Source organism: Larus michahellis, chromosome 10 (assembly GCF_964199755.1).
Source record: "Larus michahellis chromosome 10, bLarMic1.1, whole genome shotgun sequence".
Lineage (NCBI taxonomy): Eukaryota > Metazoa > Chordata > Aves > Charadriiformes > Laridae > Larus > Larus michahellis.
In genome coordinates this window covers 22,082,159-22,101,463 of record NC_133905.1, presented here as the reverse complement: position 1 = coordinate 22,101,463, position 19,305 = coordinate 22,082,159, and the positions used below count along the sequence as shown (strand labels likewise).

Here is a 19,305-nt window from a genome sequence, read left to right as displayed (position 1 = left end):
GTCAGCCTGAAGTGGTCTGATCTGTGCTTCAGAAGGCAGCAGAGACAACTAGTGGGCTCACAGAACAAGGGTTACATGAATGATTGACAAAAATATTTGGGAAAAATACCCATCTAAATAATTATGAATGGCCAGATGAAATCCAATTGTGTTTTGATACTATATTTTATAGAATGTTTATGTGCTTTAGTAAGCATGCAAGTCTTTAGAAAAAACCAACAAACCAATGATGTGAAATTAAAGCGGCATAACTGGAAAAAAAGTAACTTTTTAAATTTTTTTTAAACAGACAGGTAACACTGACTTTAATGGCATCTCTCAATAGCATGCATACGAATAGAAGTCTTCCACAATTAATTTTTAAGTTTTGCAAATTCTAATCATCATTCTTCCCAAATGCCTGAAAATCTTAAAGATTTTTATTTTACAAAAAAAAAAAAAAAGTTAGTTGGTATTAAATAGTGGGTTTTTTTCCTCCAAATAACTCAATACTCAAGTATGTCAAAAGTTTTATCCCAGAGTCTTAAACCCAGGGCTCAAGGAAATGTAATTTATGACTTTCCAAATGCTATATGTATTTACTTAGATCTTGAAAGTAGTAAACAAATAAAAAGCTTCAATCTGCAAAAATCTTCACAAATCCAGTGAATTTAGATTGAGATATAAAACGTTTTTCTGAGTCCTCTTTTGACAGTTAGCTGAACCAAGATCCTTGATTTAGACATATTTCAACTATGAAAAAGTGTGTAAGTAACAGCAAGTGTAAAACACTTACTGTTTTATAACTAGGTCTGTCTTTAATTTTCCATGATTTATAAAAAGAACATTCTAATCTAAAAATAGATGTTATGGAACTAAAATAACTTGGTCACTTTGGCTGTTTAATTTGGACTTTAGACCCAATCAAGTAAGTAGCCTTTAACCTCTAGATAACAGGAACTTTGATTTGATCTGTTTTGAATCAAAACGACTCTGTCACGCTGTGAAAACTCTTGTTGCAAGATGAATATAATGGAACGACCTGCTCCATGATTTTGACATCATCCTTTGTTCTGACAGGCCCACAGGTAAGTAAAACAGTGACTCTCCTCCCCATCAGCTCTGCAGAAGTGCTAAGGTAAGGTCCCTTCCAACCCAACCCATTCTATGATTCTAAGGTAGGAATGTCTAGAAATGGTTACTGTTCTCGTAACCTTTCCTCAGCAAACTCACCATCATCCTTCCACCATTAGGACTCACAGCACAACCCTTTAGTTCTTCTGCCTTGGACATGACAGCAAAGGTTGTAAGATATTTTTCTTATTCTTAAATTTCAGATAAGAAATTCTCACTGCAGTGGGAACAAAAGAGATGCTACCGTGTCCCACGCTGCACAACGTATGTGTTGCCCCTAGTAAAGCAAAAGGGCAACCTATAGCCTCTTCATACTGCCGCTCCTATTACTACATGACTGCTGAAGTAGAGTTGTGCAAAGCAAACAGTGTTCGAGGGTGAACTCTTGGCAAGGTTAGCCTAACGGTCAGCCAGCCACTACCTTCCCAATGCCTTCCGCCGTTGGATGGGATGTACAGCCTCGTGTTATCCTTAACCAAAGTAAGATCTGCCTCAAGTAAACAACAGAATTTCTAAGAGCCACAAGTGAAAATTATCTGGCGAAAGCACATTAGAGGCTGTCAGAGTAGCTTTCTGTTATATAGTATCTTCCAAATAGTCAATTTTTCTGTAAGCGTGAAGTCCAAATCCCTGGCTGTCAACACTGGAAACTGCCTTCCTTAAACGGATTTCCAAATAAAGCAATAAAATAGGATAGACTCCTTCTTAAGAGTCCATTTTTGTAATTAACCAGACACATCTTTAAAAAAATAAAATAAAATCAACAGACATCTAAAATTTAAACATTGGCTTATATTCCTTTAAGCACTGAGAGTTATGTCCACTTTGTACCTGGCGGGCTGCCTGAAGGGTGAAGGAGGAGGATGCCCACAGGAATGGTCCCAGTTATAGCCCAAGTTCATCCTGGGGAGTCCATAGGACTCGAAATGCGCGGGGACACCCTTCAGGCTACTGTGTGGCCAAGAAACAAGTGCAGGTGACTGTCACGAGAGGGCAGGAGGACCCGTAGTGACAGCTGCCCTCGCACAGGCACCCCCTGCACTAGAGCAGCAGCCGAAGAGGCTTGAGTACATGCTTCAAGGCAAGCGCAAGTTTAAGGCACTCACTGAATAGAGATATATTTAAAAAAATAGATCAGTGGCAACTGATTATTATACACAAAGCAGGTGTTAAAACTAAACAGTTTTCCTGCATCATCCATAAAAATGTTCTCACAATCTTGAGAACATTATCACTTTGTATTTTCAATTTAAAAAACTTCAGTTTGCAAACCACTGTGAGTTAAACAGCAAGTAAAAGCCAGTCCATATTTCACTTTATAACACAGCGAATGGCTGTGATGTTTTGGAGAATTTGGTTATGTATAATGTGATTAATTCTATGAAACTCCTGAATCATTATAACACTGTGCGTGTTATACCCCAGTTTAGAAAGACTCAGATGAGCGTTTAAGTCCAGAGGTCTGGTCTTGCAAGGCACAATCTCCAAAAGCTGAGAGCGTATAGTAATTCCTTAGCAGCAATTTTCTCTTCTCACAGTCAGCACAGATAACTTGTTTCAGCACTTGTCTACCAATAATGCCAGAGTAGTTTCATGGCAAAGGTATTTCCAGCCTAGAACTGTTTGGTTTAGATTTTTAGTAAGTTTTAGAAGAAGCAAAATAAAAATAAATAATAAATAAAAAGTAATCTGTTATTTTAACAACCACTTAACATGAGAGACTGTGTTCCATGCATGCTGCTTTTTTCTTACTAATTGTTTTTTTTTTCCTGTGCATCTGTTCGTATCACACACATTCTGTATGCTGGGAATAGAGGAAATAAAAATGCCAAGATTACACTAAAGAAACAAACCAGGGGATTGTGGGTGCACCTATCAGCTACTACAGGTCACAAAGTAATTCCATTTTATGCTACTCATATTTCTGCTCTAAGACAATAAAATCCGGAATCAGCAGCCATTTACAATTCTTTGAGCAAGAGCCTATAAACCCCACCCCTTGCAGAAGTTAACATCCCATGACTAGCAATCCCAGTTCTTCTCAACTTCAGGCAACTAAAAAGGCATTGCTAAATCCTTCTACTACAAAAAATGTCTGCTTTTAGTTTCAAAAAATCATTATGTTGTCTATATTATAATTGCATCTAACATGTCCACAAAGGTACCTGGCAATGATACTGTACATATACACACACAGAAGTGTGAATATCTCAAGTCTTCTGTTAAAGTATAAGGTTCTGACATGGTAAAATGCCTTAAGAAAGGATTTACTCAACACAAAAGAAAGGTTTGCGTGTACTTATTTAACTACTTTCCTTCCACTGAAAACAGTTAACTTCGGCTATATTGTAAATCTAAATTGACAAGGCCTTAGCTCAGTACAATTTTCATGGACTTAATTTCCACTCCCAGTCTAGCCTGAGCCTAGGAGGGCTCCAGAACACAGACCATTTCATCTAACCACAGCTGAAACCATCTTGCCTCTCAGGCCTCGCAGCTGAGGACGCTACATCTCTTCTGAGGGCTGTAACCTTCTCCCACAACAGCACCACAAGACGGGCCAAGACGGGTGTTTATATGTGTGTGTGTCTACGTGGGGAGAAATGGAGAACCTGTGGCTTCTACCTAATCTTGGCTTTCCTCATTGCTGTAGAAAATAAAGCAATTTCTGTGCTTTCCTAGCTGTAAGAACTATATTTCTGCTACTTACTATGACATCTGTGCAAAGAGGTGGTAAAGGATTGTTTTCTTACTATATTTCATGACAACAAAAGGACTAAAATATTTTACTTTCTCTCATCATGCATATATTTCTGATTTTTTTGGTTAAAAAAAAACCCCAGCAGCAATGTGACCTGGTATACAGATATGCCAATCAATAGCTGTTTTTCAAAGATGCCAGTAAATTCCAAGCTGCTAAAGGAATCTTGAAGACGTCAGTGTAATAGATTCTGTATTCTAAGAATATCTAAGGTCAAAACAATCACAAGACAGCTGTTTTGTGCTTCCTTTCTCTATTTCTGGATATTTCTGCATATAATAGCATTTCTTTATACAACAAAACAGCTAGGCATCAGTGATCCCCCATTAATAATATTATGAACACTTCTGAATTATGAGAATTTTCAGGTTTTCTTAGGTTTTGGATATAAAAATCAAAGCATTTCATTACAGTTTTAAAGTTTGAATCTTCACATATGACTGATAAGTCTTAGTCAAATGGTATCCTGTTCAATTTAATAAAATCTGCTATTACACTGGAAACAAAACAAATTTTACTACTCAGTTTCAATTTATATTATAAATACTAAAATGAATAAAACCTTTTATGTGCTAGTTTAATTGTTGCAATATTGAAAGCTAAAATGTGAAAACTGTTCCTCTGTTTAATAGTTAGTTTACAAATATTTCTATTTGGCATGTAACTATACTTGATTTCTGCTGTGTATTTTGTCTTTTTTCCTCCTCATAAAAGATGAATGCCAACATTTCCCTCTCCAAAATAATATTTAATTGCAGTCTTCTCATGGCTTTTTACACTAAAAAACCCACCACCAAAACATCCAAAGCATAAGTCCAATCAACAGACTGCTCCAGGATTTTTTCATAAAAATCACACAGGCACATAAGAGATCCAGGTAATAAAAACATAAGTAACATTGGCTAAAAAGATTTTCATGTGCAAAAATCCTTCTTGGCCAGCAAAAGACTATGCAGAATAATAGCAGAGATGTTATTCACATAAGTCAGATGCATACGCTTTAACATTGAACCATTAAAAGACCATAAATGAGAGAACGCTGTTGAGATGACATTAAACACTGAGATATGAAACTAGTTGTTATAACCCCCTTCTCCCGTGTTCAATCTCCTGTAGTCAACTGCTAACTATCTGTTGCCTACAAGGAAGTAAAAGAAGGCACATAAACTGGCCGGATGCACTTCTGTATGACTGTCAGCCATAGCAACTGCTAACCGTAAATTAATCTAGTACCGATTGTGAGAACTAGCGTATCATTAAGTTACTTCATTCAGTGGCAATTCCAAATTGAATTGATTTCCAATTCCTAAGAAAGTTATCCAATGCATTTTTTATAGTAGGAAAACATAAAATATCACATAAGAGATTACCATGGTATGAAAAACATCTTGGATCACAAGCTAGTCTTTACCATAAACACTACCTGTGCTCAGTTAACCTGAAAGGCCTGTTGCACTACATTCTAGACACGCTCTTTCCAGACAAAACTACCAAAATATGACCCTAGAGGTATTTAATGAAGCAATCAGAACATCCTCACCTCATACAAGTTACAGAAAATCAGAAGAAAAAAATATAGCTAAAGACTCTCAGCTTTGAAGCATTACTAAAATCAAGGCGACGGTGTAATTTTACTACATGGACACATATAAATGTAGACAAATATATACACGATGTAAATATTGGTTTGTTGGTTTTTGTTTTTTAATTAAAATATATTTCATGGAATAGTTTGAATTTCACCTCATGGATAAATGCGTTAGAGTTTGCCAAGTAAAATCATAAGCAAGTGCTGCAGAACCTAATGGGACTTTGTGAATTTATTTAATTAAAGCAGGCTCAGACCATATCTGAAATAATGTCATATATAAGTTGGTTAAGATCACACAACCATTCCTAGCTTTTAAGAAAAATTTAGAGATGGTGAAAGGTCAGCTTGATATCCCCATATACTTAAGACGAACAACTTAAGCCGAACAATAAAATGTTTTATGTGGGCCTTGCAACAATACGTCTACCCGAAATGACAGAACCACATCCACTGAATTAAAGACTTCCATCGATCTTTTAGAAGAGAATGCCACAAAAGGACTATAAGAAGAGAAAGGACAGCCTTGTGATAAAACAATTGCGTCCCACTTGCAATAACTCAGTTCTTTCATTGCCTCTGACACACAAATTCTATGTGGCAATGGAGAAGTAGTTCTAGCCAACATTTTCATCAGTGCTGTTTTCAGATCCTAAATGGGAAGCATAGGGTCTGGTGATACGCTGTGTTCAGAAAGTGATTAACTGTGTCTCTGGAAGGTGCAGATGGTCATCAGTTCTAGTACAACTTGGAAAAATGGGATCACCTTGTCCTATTCATTTTTCTTCTCGATATTTAGAGAAAATTGCCTCATCCTACTGCATTTACTTTTTGCTGGAGAAAAAGAGAAAAGATGCTACTACTTAGACTTTTGTCTCAGTTCTCCCCTTGTCCAGTGAAAGATGATATACTTTTTCCCCCCCCCATTCTCTGTGTTATCGTTAAAATAGCAATCTTCAGCATACTTCAGGGACTCTACACATATTCCTGATTATGTATGTACAATGAGGCTTTAAGCTTAGTTTATCTTCTTCAGTCATGAAAATGATTTCTTTTTCATTCATAGTATCTGACATTTTAACATGTCTAACAGACAACATTTACATAAAATAAAGGTAATTTGGTTTTGGATAAACCAGAGTATGTGTATTTTTTCTTCTGTATGTTGCAAACAATGACTCAAAGCTCTTGGACATAGTCCATTTAATACATGAAAACAACCACTGTGTGGTCTGCAGGTTAACTCCACCAACCACTCCGTAAGGAAGGACCCCTACTACTTTGTGTTCTGTTGCTGCAGAGTCAGCAGAGGGAGCACAACATAACTAAAAAAACCCTCTTTCCAAGAACTCTGCTGACACAATCAGTGATGCTTTTAAACAAACAAACAAGCAAAAAAGTACACAAAAAGAGCCTTGTTGGCTGATACCCCTGGTTCAGTGTTTGACGAAAATCACAAAGGCTTTTTTTGCCAAACTCTGTGAGCGTCCAACTGCATCAAGAAAAACAAAGTAGCAGCAGAAATCTATAAAGACTGGCTTTAAAAATCTGATTCTAGAATTTTGTATTGTTATGTTTGCATTACCAAGAAGCAGAGAAAAAAAAAAAAAGGATTTTTTCCTTTTATCCATGGACATATTCAAAACATTGGTATAATTCAGAGCAGAAATTGTTTCATTTATGTGATGATGCGTGCACTGAACAGCAATATGTTGGTAGGACTTAAAACAGTTATCCAAAGCAGTCTTTTCCCAAGCAAATTACACATCAGAAACCACTATGATTGCGGGAAAAGGACCCAGGCTTACTTAGGCAACTGACAGAATAAGTATTGACAAATTATTGTATTATAAATTCAGACTATTTTTGAAAACTCAGTGTTGCCTTTCAGCATTCCTACCCTAGAGATGTGTACTGTAGCAGGAACCAAGGTACCTCTGCATGCACCTTGGACTCAAGCACACTCCCGCTTGTACCACTGTCTCTGCAGACCTCCCATTTTTCAAGTATGGATTTATCAAAAATATTTACAGGAATGAAAAATTGAACTCACTGCAGAACGAAAGAACAAAACTTTTATGGATTAGTTTCAATTCGAGAACTCTAAACTAAAGCTCCCCACTCCCCTTAGTTCACCTGCAGTAACAAAGAAAATACCTAGTGTCCACTAGCACATGTTGAGTGTCAAAAGCAGCTCCATGACTCCTAGTGAAGTAGGAAGTTCATAGATGATTCAGTGCACTGCTGTTAGCGTCAGCCCTGACTCCAAGCACACCACCAAGACAACGGATGACATTTTCTTCTCTGTTTCTCAGATCCAACCCTCAAGCCATAAACATGCCCCAAAATGAACATGTCCATGAGGAAAGATACCTGACAATACCAAAAAGATGCAACATAGACAAGATACTTTTGAAACAACAGGAATAAGCATTCCATATAAGAACAAGCCTAGTGGTTCTAGCCAAAATTATTTTGTTCTGTCTTTACACAGAGGAGGAAGGATGTATCCCCACCATGGCAGGGTGCAGCCAACAAGCACATCTCACGGTTAATCATTGAGTGGGAGGGGTATGAGCTTATGAAAGTCTCCTTTTACAGGCTGCTGTACTAACCTGCAGAACCAGCACAGGACCAAAATTCTGATAACAACAACAACAAAAAAGCAATAAGCTGCGGCTGAGTGGAATGTTAAGGGTGTGACAGATACTGCCAGCAACACCTAGAAACACTGCCACCAGATGCAAGTTTGTGTCGCATCTCCGCAATGCAAACCGCGGCGAAGTGCTGAAGAGTAGACGGCTTAAGAACCAAGCTGAGAAATCCAAGTGATGCTCTGTGCAAGGGCTGCAGAGAACAGTGGCACTGAGATCCCTCAAAAAAACAAATAAAAAGTCAACCCATTCATCCTCTCAGAAAGGCTGCACAGTAAAACATCAGAAGAAACTTGAGAAACGGTGTAAATCCAAACACTTGAAAAGGCCAAAAGCAAGGAACTCATAAATCAGTAGGAAGTGTATTTTATTCCTATAACTGAATTATAACTACAAGCTGTGATCACTAAAAGCACAGTCCATAAAATTTACTACAATATTTAGGACGTAGCTGCTAATAGAAACAGAAAAAAGAAGCCCATGCAGGGAATAATAAAGCTATTTAATTTAAAATATAATTTCTATTCTGTGCCTATGGAGTTCACACAAAATGGTAAATGGCCTGGGTTCTTATTCGAAATAGCAACATTTTATACCCTTGCAGCAACATAAACCATTGTAAATATAAATGCAAATGAGAAACAAGCTCAAAAATGCCACAGGCTACTCAGAAATGCTACAAATTCTACCATCCTATTTTAATTACTTAAAGTAGGGTTTATTGCATTCTGATACTGGATAGGTATTAATGAAATTTTAAGTTATTTCAGGATATAAAATTAATCAATTGCAAGGCTGTGCTCAAATAATAGCTTAAATAGAAACTGAGAATATTGGACAATAGAAGGCAGCTGCATAAGAAATAGTGATTTATTTATCTGAAAAGCTTCACAGACAGAGTGATAGTTCAGATTGAAGAGGAACAGCACTTCGAAATCACAGAGAACATAACTACAATATTCTGGAAATGACCCGGAGTTGGGCTCCCAGTGGTGAAAGACAGATTACGATAGAAATGAAAGTGTTCTGCTACTGTCCCAAGACTGACAGAACACTGAGCTGCAGAGATAATCTCTGCCCTCTTCATTCACATTCAAAGTTTGTGGGAAAGGACCCTCTAACTGTTCCTAGAAATACTTGAGCAGAAAACCAGCAGTTTTCTAGTTACAGGCAACTGCAATCTGTGCTTTGTGAGGTGCCATATATTGAAACTGAAATCAATCCTGATGAAAGACTTATCTTCCAATGCTTTTTGTTCAAAAAAGTCTTAAAAACACCTCCCAATCTTCAAAATAGAAATTATTTCATTCCATTTAACAACAACAAAAAAAATCTGAAAAATAAGGTATCATCTGATTGGTAATATAAAAATCAGAATAAATGTCTACAGAATTCTAATGGGCACAGATACTTACAATATTTACAATATGCGTACTTGCATTAGTAGAGCTCAAATCGGGATCATTTTGGTTTTGAGGGATTTGGGGAAACCAGAAACAAACAACACATCTCTAACTTGCACTGGCAATATTGTAAAACTATCTCATGATATAAAATGTAGGCGTTACTCTCTATGAATCATTGGGATTTAAAAAAAGATACTGATAGATAGGCAATGAATCACATTCAATTTTGTAATCAGAAAAAGCTGGCGTCTTGAGAGAGACCTTTGCCCCCTTTGGCAAAGTGGAATAACTAAATGTGCCAAGCTACTAAGGAGTAGGCCGCCTCTTGTCATGCAAGACTGAAGGAAGTCATCGATTTTAAAATATACAAAACCATGCTGTGTTGTGTACAAGATAGCAAAGCTTTATCAACTAGAAAGTCACAATACAATACAATTGAGAAAGCATTCACATTCTCAGAGCTGTGCTTGGCTCCAAGACTCAATGTACCTCTCATAACCGGCATTTGTTTATTCTGGGCAGAATTCATATTACTCAGATCTAGTGAAAGTTTTACTAACTACAGGAAATTCATATAATTCAAAAACTTCATATTTGTGCAACTTAACCAACACTATTTTTTAATTATTTTTTTTTGCTACTGACTCAATATGAGAGAACAATCTGCTTCCAGATTCTGTGAAATTGCTGTGCTAAATACGGTGACTAAGACAGCGTTCCAGAAATCTCTCCATATATCCAAAAGATGTACCATAAGATAATACAATATTTAATTCATTTAAAAATTAAATGTTACATCATATAATAGACATAAACTCTTTTTATTAACAGTTACAAAAATAGAAACTACCAAGGAGTTAAGAACTCGTTTCATTCTCTAAGTTTTCAGTCAGAGGTGTAAGTTCAGTACATGCCATTAGAAAGATTTTAAGAGAAAATTCCACGTTCAGAAGTTTCATATGCAGACTTATGCATAACTTGACTGTGCTTTCAGACGTCAAACTTGTTCTGAAGGCGATAGAAAGTTTTATAGCTTCAATTGAAATTCAGGGCTTAGGCTACAGTTAAACAAAGCTGTTATTTAGATGCTTTATTTTGAATAAAGTATTATTGCTAGTGGTATTTAAACACCTGCTTAAAGTTAAGCACTTTTAAAAGCTCAGTTTCTGGCTAAGGGAGGACTTCTTTAGCTAGGGTATATTATTACATTACATATCATAGACATGTATACACACAAATAAATCAATGGATGTGGTAATACAGATTCATAAGAAATTAGGTTCTCATAAAATGACATACTTTCTATATAAAATTGCTGTTTCTTACTAACCACAGTGACAACACTGTGCCCAGAGTTAATAAAATAAAATCACAGCTTCCATGAAACACTAGTTGCAATGTTTAGCCAGATGCCTACTGTATGTTTACATGGGGAACAGCACTGTCCCAAAGTATTGGAGTACAGCAGAAATGCTATCTAGTGAATTTAGACTCTGCTCACGCATGATTCGTTATAGGAAAATTTGCAAATTCCTCTGTGGCTCCATAGGCCTTTGTGAGATTATCAAAGATTTAAGCATGTAGTATGGCAAAATATACAGGAAGAGATGTGTAAGCACTGCAGCTATTTACAAGACAATCTTATGCTCCATTGTTTATTTAGTTTCATTAGGTCATCATCACTGTGTCTTTTAATGTATTTTAATATACTAATCATGGACTCTATTCCTTAAAAATGGTGCTTAGTCAATAACTGTCAACTAAGGTACCAATTCAGCATGAAATTTTAGACTAGATGTACTTCATTATGGTATTCAAATCTGAATACAAAGTTTGTATTTTTTTTTTGAAACATTAATAACTTTAATAGTAAATGTTGCACATTATGTGCACAATATCCAGTTAATTTTTTTCTTCTAAGACATCTTAGGCACAATACATTTTATACTAACACTGAGGAATTTTTATAATATTAATACTTAAAAAGCCACATAAAGCTTTCTCAATCCACATAGTAGTAGTACAGAATTTATTGAGATCTTTTTATGGATGCATAATACTGTTGGTAAGAAGCCTGGGATTTTTTTCTTTCCTCAGACTCTGTCATGTCAGTGCTTTTTAACATTCAGAAGACAGGCAACTTAAGTGTTGTTTCCAAGAGATGAGCTAATAAGGCATACAACTCTTAACGGGGTAAAATATACTCATTAATATCCTAAATGCCGTTCCCTGCCATGGCAGGATACTGAATACTCCCACAGGAAGAGGAGGAGGAGGAACAAATGCAACATGAGTTTAAACTCATTCCTTGAATTAAATCCCACTTTTCAAGTTTTTCCTGGCAGTCAAATATGTTGCAAATTATCCATAAAAATGCTTCTCTCGTATCAGGATGGGCCGTTTTCATCACAACGCTGTCATCTTCTAAAATACTAAAAACGTAAAATGTATTTTTATACAGTAAGGCTATACACAGGGCCCATACAATTTGATTTAGCACTATTTTTTATTTAGTATCTCTTTTTAACCTGTTGAACAACCGCTAAGCCCTTAAAGCCAAAAAGCACTGTGTCGCAAAACTCATTCATTACTGTAGACATGCTTAGCGCTATTTATGTATTAAATACAGAAAATATCTTAGCATGACAGGGAACACGCTTTCCTGCATATGATTTTTCTTGCATATAATTATGTATAATTTCTGATATATGCCAAGTATAAGATAGTACTCTGTATATATGCAGGTACAGCCATTCCGTGATGTCAAGCTAGTTCAAACACATCAAAGCTTGAGAAAGCAGAGAAATAGTACCAGAGAGGGCTTAACATTTAGCATTGTCCTCTTCCAGATGACCCCTAAATTAATCTATCAGAAAAATACGTGCAGATTTTGTGTGGAATACGGCTATTTACACACTGTTACTGCAGTGTATTTTCATTAGCTGCTGAAACTCTTCTATCAGACATTTCTAAGCTTGGAAGGGTACTCCCAGCGATACACACACCACTTCAAAGCACAACGTTGCCCAACACAGAGCTGAAGGACCCTGCTCTGCTCCATCGTAATTGTTGCCACGCTGCTCTGACAAGATAAACAGCAGGCAAAAGAAAACTGGGTACCCCACTTGGATTATATATAACAGCAGGCTTTGTACCAGCCTACAGTAAGAACACTCCACAAAAATAATTTAATAATAAAGGCACATGAACTTCTGTACACCTGTGATCTGTTGCACAAATGTATCTCTTTCATCTTTTAAATTAGCCAAAAAAAATTAACCTCCTCAACCGTAGGAACTAAGAAGCATATAACCTGCTCAGCCACTTTTTAGCAATAGAGCAATCTCTTGTCATCTGACTACTGTACTTTTGACCCTCCAAAATATTCCCAACTAAAATATGTTGACATGTTTTTACATGTGATCCAATAATTATTGTTCTCAATAGTGTAGGATACTTATCACTTATTTAGATCAATGTTCTTTGCATCTCATGTTCTCCATCTCTCTAAATATTAATTTTTCCAGATGATAGCTTTAAAACTACCCCATCAAGGTGACTTCAGGCTGCCTACACAAGGAGTGTAGAACCAGGTCAGAAGTAGGGTAAGCTTGATTTTGTAACCGAAATTGCAACATTGTGCAACACTGTCAGAAGTATTTAATGAACATCAGTAAATTAATTATGAATTGTGCTCTAAATTTAAGTTACCTTGAACAGTTTCCCTTCTGAATCTTCTATTGGGCTACAGGACAAGCGCATCAAGAAAATCTTCCCCACTCTTGGTTTTTTTGGATCAGTATAAAATTCAACATAATATAATATTCCAGAAGAAAAAATAGGTGAAAACTTGCTGAAGGAAAGTTAGCACTGAAACCTGGCTATCATAAAAGCTAGATATAAAATATTAATTTTAAAGCCTGCCTATGACTAAATAATAGCAATATGAGACAAAGAATACTAAACTATCCGCTATAACTCATTTATGTCATTTCCATTCCTACCACCTAATACTAATAAATCAAACTCCCTTTACCACTCAAAAAGAAAATATCATAATACATGCATTCAGATAATGGATGATAAGGGTAACAGTATATAATAATTTAAAAAAAGGTACAAGCTTAGTTATTTAAGCCTTCTGTCGCCCATCCCTCAGTAGTTTTCTGAGAAGAGGCCCCCCATCACATATTTTTCTGAGAACATGACACCAGCCTCTGGGAGCAGCACAGAATTTGACGGAGATATTTAACTCTCTTTCAAATGTACTTTTCAAGGGAAAAAAACCCCAAGATATCATTCTCTCAAAGATATAGAAGTAACTTGTTAAAAATATGATGGGTAAGTGCTGTGTAAACCTGAATGAAAAGATGAATACTCTCCTTGCTGCCCTTTGATAAGAAAAAGTAGACAAAATATCTGTGGGGAAAGAACATGATTTCATCTTTTATTTCCTTTCAAAATCATTAACGCACTTTGAAAAGAACTTAAATATAACCTGGATAATGATACATTAATGCAAAATTCTACCAAGTCCTGACTTTGTTATTAATGCATAAACTTACTGTATTTTCTACTAAAAGATGTGGCAAGGCTTGGATTTTAAAATGTGGATGAAAACCAGAAGGAAAGAATTCCTTTAATCTTATTTTCTGTTGGGTTATTCTTCCTCTATTTTATGGAATATGTCTACTACGACTTGGCACTACTTTTGTCAAACTTTCTATTTTGAAGTAAAAGTTTTTTCAATGCGTCCATTGAAATTGCCGTCTTTCCCCATGAAGGAATAAACAGTTTTACCTGCCAAGGTATGGAAAATTATTTCACGCAACTCATTTGTCCCTTCATGTGAAGTGTATGTCACTCCTGCATTTCCTGTAAGCGTCATTCATCCAGAAAGCAAGATATATTTATATTAATGTTTGAGCAAACATATATGCCTGGCAATTTAGCAGTTCCATGTCTTTTGCTACTGTTCTTTGCTTCTGCAATAAACTAACATTTTAAAAATTGAGTTTGATGTTATTCCTCAGTTATTAATCTTGGTGGTCTTTAACCCACAATGTCCACGCATAGCGCATCTCACTCTTGTCACACACTTGGATACTCAGTCAGCAGCTTTGGTCTGCAGAGTGACTGTATAACTGTACAAATCATTCTATTAAAAGAAGATGGAAACTGGGGCTGCTATTTTTGACAATAAATTTTCAAGAGTTAAAATGACATCATTTTAGGACACCAAATAGAAAGTAGAGTATCCACAGCTAAGAACAATTTACTGTTAGGAAAAAGTTATTAATGTATACTTTCAGAATTTTTTTACCTTTAACAACTAATGCTGAACAAATGCTTTGACAACTAATGCTAAACAGTGATTTTTGACAATTTTTTTGTTTTCAGCTATAAAGAATCTACCAATGCTTGATTAAATCAGTAAAGACTCTGACTGCACTTTGTATTCTGCACATAAATATTGTGAAGAGCATGGAGTGTCTATTAGCTCTGAGCTAGAAAATCTCTGTGCCCCAGTACCCTACGTTCGTACGGATTTCAGAGTCTATGAAGCTCTGTGTATGAGACTGACAATTGCCTAGAGAGAGATCCCAGTTCATGTAAACTTGCCTGTTTTCTTTAAATATATGAACTGCCGTTCCATTTCTATCTTTGACAGCATTTGCTAGTTTCAATTGAGGAGAAAAGTGCATAATCAAGTTCTAACGCTGTCTCAGTAAGATTAATAATTATAGGGTTATGCAACATTAACAATAGCGGTACGAGCAAGGCAGCTATGTTAAATTTTAACAGCATTAAAAAAAGAGGGGAAGAAAGAGATTGAGAAAATTTCAGTTCCCTTCTCTGTCATGTGTTCTTGTCATCGTCTTGTTTTTTCTATATTTAAAATACTTAAAGAATTTCTTCTGCAAGTAATCTAAGAGAACAGCTAACAGCAAATCTTTCAGTTTCATGTCATGATAAATAGATGTGCACACCACAACTCAAGGCAAAAACATGTATTTAAATACTTACATTTATAACTAACTTCTTGCATATTTTTCTAGAACATTTACTGAGTAATTCAGTATACTGAAAAACATCATACTAATTAACTTTCTGGAAAGTGTTATTTTGAATAATTACATGCAACTATATTTCTTTAATCTAGATATGCATGTCATTTTCACATACAAACCACAAATTCTATGCTGGCATTTTGCCCGTATACTCTGGGATATTTGATAACTTAGTTGTTTTATTTTTAAATCAGCTATTCGTCTTTAATTTGGACAGAATACCAATAGTTAACTTTGCAACAAATTATATTGTCATACCCCATTATTCTTTTAAGGAGATTCTTTTTCTAGACAAGCAAGTTTAGTGTGAGGAACTAAAAGTTATTACTGTGACTTTTTATAACCCCTCCAGCAGGCTTGTGAACAGCTAAATATCATGTGGCTCTGATATATACTGAGTATTAGTTACTGTGACTTTTGACTGGTCTAATTATTTTTTTAATTGCTAAGCAAAAATTGTTTGCAAGTGCTGAATTTGAAGCATGATCACAAGACAGATGGTCAATATCTTCAAAGATTCACTTGATTTAAAAGGAATCATATTAAAATACTATTGAGATTATCACAAAAAATAAATTCTTAAGGGACATCTGGATCACATCCAGTGCAGTGTACTGTAATAGAGCTGACTATCAGGGTAAGACCCTTCTTGCATTTGCGATGCATGCAAAACTCCCACTGACTCTAATCCAAAAGATCAGAAGGGGTCTTCAATAGCAGACTGCTTCTCACACCCTATGCTTCCTGTCCTTTGTGTAACAAGGTGTCAACATCTGTTTTAAACCTTATTACTACACCCTCTACAAAAGAAGAAATTATTTTGCAGCAGCTTAGGTGACCCTTTGCCAACAGGGATATACTTGGTTTAGAGAGATATGACAAGGATAAAAATAAGGACAACTGTAATCTAATTCCATTACACCCATCTAAACTGGAAGAGCTTGGGAATTTAGAACGTGGTTTTGATCTCTCACCTTCAACTTTCTATTATCAATATATCACCTCACAATAGGTTAAATACCAAACTATTTGCAAATCAGAAACTGGTTTCCATTGGTTTACAAGAAGACAGTATTCACCTCATAGCTTTATACAGGCACACCCTACCAATGTAAAGGATAGGCTTGTAAAATGTGTCTGGCATACTACAGAAACCTAATACAATTAGACAATGGTCTCCCCTGTATTTTGAGGATCCCTAAACTGTTTATGGTAACTGGTACCAGACTCAGTTCATTGTTTGGAACTATGGAATATTTTGTATACCTCTACATAATACGCTCAATGAGTCAGACAAGACAATTTGGAGTCGAATACTGGCTCCTTTAAAACCGACTGTAAAATTTCTATCAGTTTACCTAATTTACCTTTTGTGGAACGATGACAATGGCATGTGTTTTTGAACAGGAATTCTGCACCTCTCGGTCAATATCTGAATATAACATATTCAAAATCTCTGCTAACACAAGCATACGTACCATACTAAGCAGTCTCGCAAACTGAACCTCCTTCTTCCTCAGACATTCTGAGGAAATCATTGGTCTATGACTAGGTTAAGGAAAAGAGTAGAAACTATTGATACTGAGATCACAATAATACATAAACTGATCAATAAATAGCTTCCTCTCAAGATCTACACCTCCATGAAAACAGAAAAAGTTGCTGATTCCATTATGTTTGTCAGATATAAAGTTCCCAGATTATCAATGGGCTGTGTTCTGTGAATCACAGAGCTGAACTGGATCTTGTATCTTGCCAGTTGTATCTTTATTTTACTATTTGTTCTCAGATGTTAAGAACACTGTTGGAAGCAGTTCAAAAATACATTGTTGGAAAATTGTTAATGTCCTAGTCATACAATGTCATTTTGAAGCTCCCTGGGAATTCAGATTTGCACAGCTTATTAGGATATGACCTTTCCCTTGATTTTTTTATTTTAAGATCAAGTTAACATGAAATTTCCCCAGTGGGAGTTGCTGTGTTTCCTTCGCAGATAAGGAAAAGAGCAATGGCAACTCCGTATAGAGACAACTTTCATACATTTCTACAGTACGGACAACTTTGTGGTCTTGACAGACATCCAATACATTCCTAGAGATTGAGAGGAAAGTCATGCGGTACTTTAACTAAAAAAAAACCCAGGAACATAACAAAGGTAGTTCCCTGAATCTTTTACCCAATTATTTTTTTCCCTCCCAATGTCATTTGTGATGAAACTTTGAGGAATTTTAATGCCTATGGACTCCTTGCATTCAGAGGATCAGGGTAGCACTGCCTGTGAGATAATGGCTTGTTTCTGGAACACATTCATATTCCTTTGGGTGAACAATTACTACCTCTACAGCACTCTTTTTTCTTCACGATACAGATCTTGTCTCACAAATTCACACACTTCAGCATTTCCATGCTTATTATATTAGAATAATCTTTCCTGGGATCTGATGAAGCTGATCTAAAAGCAGGAGGCTGAAAAATCCATTCTCATGTGGCAGGTATTTATTATGGCTAACAAGAATAATATCTCCAGTTCCTTGGTGGTCAGTGAGAGAGGTTCCTCTGGAGGCTGATTTAGAACAGCTAAAGTAGTCCCTTCCTCTAAATTACTCTGGAGAGGAGAGATCTCTCTCTTTGTGATGTGGGCTGATTACCACCAATAACAGTGTTTAAATACTGATATATAGTAAACATTTTTTAAATTTTAAGACAGGAATATTCAAGATTTCTCAGCCCTTATCTCTCCATATTGATGAAGCCCACAGAGATAATTAGTTAAATAATTAGAAGCTGAATGATGCTGCATATATTTGAAAATTTTCAAATGGTCAAGACTGCCAAAACTAACAACATTTAAGAAGTTTTTATTCAGGAGAGAACAATTTTCTCACTGAAAGTAAAATCAGTGGGTCAATAAAGAGATGGCTAGAAAGAATTAAATATTTCGCTTTTCGGATATTCAGGGTAAAAGTTTTACGCATTAAGCCTCTGCTATGCAAACATACCAAAAGAAGAAAAGAAACTCATAATGAAATAAAATAAAATACTGTTTTTTTTAATCTTTTCATATAAGTAGTCTGATGACTTAGTACTTTGAGTAGGCATTGTGCACATAATGTTCTTATAATGATGCCACATTATAATATAAAGTAACGCAGTATAATATAAATTCATCATGATCATATTTGGATGTCATAGCAATGACGTGTCCAACAAAACAATACAAATATTCAAATGATTCCTAAAACATCTTCAGCCAACTTTACCAGTTTCATTGGTCTGCAGTTCTTTTCGTAGCAGTGATGCATATTGTCTGCTGTAATGTGGCCATGAAAACAAAATACAGTCCTTTACATTTTCCTGCAACAGCTGTTAACAGGGGGATGTCCCTATTAGTTAAATTTGCATTTCCAGAAACAGCCCTTCCGCTTTCAATGACTGACAAGAGATACGGGTTTACTACTCCAACAAGTAAGCAGCAGACAGCCTTAAAACCAACTTAGATCATAGGCAGACTGCAGGAGTTAATTTGCAATTGATCTGAGGCTAATCTGTCTCTCTTGGGTAAGTACAAAATCATTATCAACATCACCGGTTAAAGACCTCTATGAAACTTACGTGTCTAACAACGGAGTAAACAAATCCAAGCCGATGTGATTTACTGCCTATCACTGTAGAGCGCACTTATATATACCTAACTTTTCTGCAGACAATCTAC

At 35.9% G+C, this 19,305-nt stretch overlaps 1 protein-coding gene across 3 annotated transcripts in view; it reads right to left on the bottom strand.

Annotated features, from left to right (window-relative positions):
- The window catches only part of PPARG (peroxisome proliferator activated receptor gamma), a 57,600-nt gene that overhangs the window by 23,998 nt on the left and 14,297 nt on the right, over nt 1-19,305 (bottom strand). The gene's annotated exons all lie outside the window — the stretch shown is intronic.